A 3,891-nucleotide genomic window follows, 5' to 3' on the forward strand; every position below is an offset into this window, starting at 1 on the left:
TTCAGCTCTTTTCCGCCATCTTAATGCCACATTGAAAATTTAGACATTACAGTTATCATCGTAACGTCAAGGCTAAAATTGTCAACCTATAATGATGTGGTGTCATTAATAAATTTATTTGAGTTATTGAAAACTAGTACTTTTGACTTATACAATAACTGCAGGACAACATTTTGTGTGTAACGTTATAACTTGTCGAGACATTTGTGAAGACCATATTGGATCATTTTTCTCTCCGAGTCTCCATTCAAATTATATGGCACGACAATTACAATTCCATACAAAGCACCTTTAGTCAGTCTAATACCTTCAATAGTGCATAACAAAATAAAAAAACAAACAAAAACAAAGGCATGCAAAGTAAATCCCATACACGGATTTGAAGCGTATTACCAAGGCTTGTCAATGCATAAATTTCAACCGGAAATCTTGCAGCGTGTTCTCTAAAGGGAGGAAAAACAGATTTCTGGAAGATTCAGCATATCGCTTGTTTCGTGACTATTATGCAAATAATGACTGTGCACTTTCATGGTCGGATTTCCCAATGCCAGAGCTTTCAGAAAATATATACTTTATTAGGGTTTGTGACTTCTATAACTGAGAAAACATAAAAATCTATTTGGCATGTCGCTACTTTAAGCAAGGTTGGTGTTATGTTTTCATTTATTACTTGATTGTTCTATCGTCCGATTCGAAAACTGGTCGCATAATTGGAGGTATTTTCAACAATAATGTACTATACACTGTAAATAAAATATAAATGGTGATTTATGTACTATGTATTGTGATTTTTCTGTCATCGGGGCACAGAAGTTTACAGGTATATGCGCCTGTTATGCTGAGATTCATTACATGTTGTTAGATAGCAAGAAGACCAAACTATGTACGCCACATTTGTTCATTCTAAGTGTCATCGCATCTCTCAAATATGTATGAATGGAGTTAGATTAGCTTATGTTGTAGAGGAAAAAATTGGGATTCTTCTTAACTAATGATTTCGAGATGATAACGACATTGAGCGGCAGATTCTGTTATGTTCCAGCTAATATTCCGATGAGAAGGTTCTGTAAATGTACCTTTCGAGTTAAGTACGTTCGATCTAAAGCTTATTGCTATGATTTTTATGCAGGACCATTGTGGATACATTGTTGTGTAAGATTTAATGAAAAAATTGAAAGTTGCCTATCACAATGCTGTAGAACTAGAAAAAAAAAACGAATACAAAAAACGAAGGAGAGCAAGTTCTATGTTTGTGACTAACAGAATCTGTAAATTCGATGCCCTTCTAAGAAGACACAACATACTGTCTGAGATGAATACTCTATGAGTAGCAACACAATAATATTGTGAGTTATACATCTGACCAGTTTCATTTCAATTCGGTCAAGTTTTAAACAAGCCATTTTTTGTTTGAATCATCTAGCAATGCCTATTTTAAATATCTATAAAAGATTTTTTTTCAATACATGCCATATATGTCTAATAATGATAATAATAAAATAAAGAATTTAATAATAATAATAATCATCATCATCATCATTATCATCATCATCACCATCATCTAGCACGAATGCTGCGTATGGGAAAGGTTTTTGTAATTCTTCTTGTGATTGGACCATTGGAGCAATAACATCTTGGTATGAGAACATGTAGAGTGTCTTTGAATAGCGATGTAAAAGTCTAGCATGTCCAGACATCAGCAGGGCAACTTGGTCGGGAGAGCTAGTTTGTTGGGTAGCCTACCAAGGAGAATGATACTGTGAGACCTTTGGTACCTAGCTGCTGTTCTATTCTCACAGAGTGGAGCTACCACCATCAAGGCTCTGAGATGGACGACTCCAATCAATATTTTGATAATAATTACCGTTTCTCAATAAGTTCGTTTCACAATGAAAGAATTTATGTTAGGATATATACAGTTCAGTATACATACACGCATTTTCTCAAACAAAGACTGTATAGTTACGGGAAAATAACAATAATCACGCATGCTACAGGGTGGTGTGGTATGGCGTTGTCTTCTTTGTTGCGAACTTTACATGTAAAATCAAGAATACTCCGAGAGAACTGCTTGTCTCTTCACTAGAAGGTTATAATGGGCCGGTAGAGAAACATGACATCTGTTTGGTAAATGATATTGGATAGCATCTGGACCATTTGTAGTTACATACTGACACGGTGGGTGCTACAATTCGGGAATAATGTGTTCGTTCTTTTCGAAGCCTCTGGCATCACTTTTTTGTATTGTCAGAAGTCGATGTCTTCCTTTTCTGGTTTTGTCTTTGTCGACTTGAGTTGTATTTGACTCATCTAATGTTTGTTATTGTCGAACGTTGATTTTGTAATTGTATGGAGTGACTGTCATTTCCAACTACGGTTAGATCTCGTTCTTTCTTGAAACAGAAACTGTTAGCCTAAAATTGTTCAAAGAAAAACATAATATTCCCAATGTATTGAAGATGGCAGAAATGGGGGTATTAAAAACGTACACCATAACGGAACAAAGAGAAATTCTTTCCGGTACATTTGTACACGTTGTCCGGTTCACTCAAGAGCCGGATGAAGATATAGCAATTAGGTCAAAGAAAGTATGGAGCTGTAACCTTAAAATTTAGTGTAGTCTGTCCAGGTCGCGATGATATTATCCTTTTGTTTGCGCACTGGAATAGAAAGTACTAACTTTATCTTACGTCACATATAAACATGCATAATTCACATTTGTCATATTTAATAGTCCTTACGAATGCTTTACAAAAAGTTCTTTTCTTTCCATAGTAGTGTTATGTCGACGTCCATTACAAGGTAGAATTTAAAAATCATCAACAGTCAAAATGACCCCTCCCTCCTCCCCCGGAAATTGGCAGATTTGCACGACTTGCTGTGCATTTGAAGAGCGAAATATAAATTACGAAGTTGAAGTTGTATTTTGGAAAGTGTAACACCGCATCGATCGAATGACTGACGCCTCACTAGTCGAATGCTTCGAGTTATTTATTACCATCAAGTCTCAATGTTGGCATGCATTTATGTTACAGCAAAGTTTTCTATGCCTCTTCGCCGTACAAAGCGCAAATTCAAACTGAATAAAGTCAAGAATCAAATTATCAGAATTCCAATCACGCGATTGCGTCTGTTGCGGACGTGGGTGTCATACTTAGTGGCGCCATCGACATTTTGAGCATATTGATGCACACATGTTTAAGTTATTTCGGAACTAATTGAGATAATTGGATTTTCATATTTTGCAAATTTCTCAAAAGTGTTAGGTGCCATTTAGGCTGAATGTTTCAATATCGCAAATTACTCATAAAAACAAGTGTGTAAAATATAAAAAGAAAAGCAGATGAGATAACATTTGTAGATTAAATCGACATTACTTCACCATCCAATTATCCCAAATTAGTTACAATCGTGTTGTCAGCTAATTTATAATTTGGATATCTACACGAGCTTTCAAAGTTTGGCAGACAGGGCCTACAGCTTGAAGGACTTGACCAAAGGCAATTACACCTGCTATATATAGTGATAATACAATGACAGCAGTCGAAGGAATTAGTATTTTTATTCAGCATATTACATATTTTATACTTTATGACGTTTGGAATTACTCTGTGGTGAATATTGTTCATGATGTTGATCATAACTCTTTCAATAAAGTTGCCGACATGTGGCAAAAGTTTCAATTCATTGACAAATACACTATATACTGAAACACGTGAGCATTTTCAGTTCATATCTGGTTGTCAGTTATAATATTATATTATACACACCCTACATAAGTTGTTAAGTTTAATAGGGTTACTGACCGAGTAAGTGCTGACAGGTCAAGTTATCTGCATATTGCGAGTGCCCATCTGGCTGTCGTGAATTATATCAATCAGTTACAAGGAC

Source organism: Ptychodera flava, chromosome 13 (genome assembly GCF_041260155.1).
Source record: "Ptychodera flava strain L36383 chromosome 13, AS_Pfla_20210202, whole genome shotgun sequence".
Lineage (NCBI taxonomy): Eukaryota > Metazoa > Hemichordata > Enteropneusta > Ptychoderidae > Ptychodera > Ptychodera flava.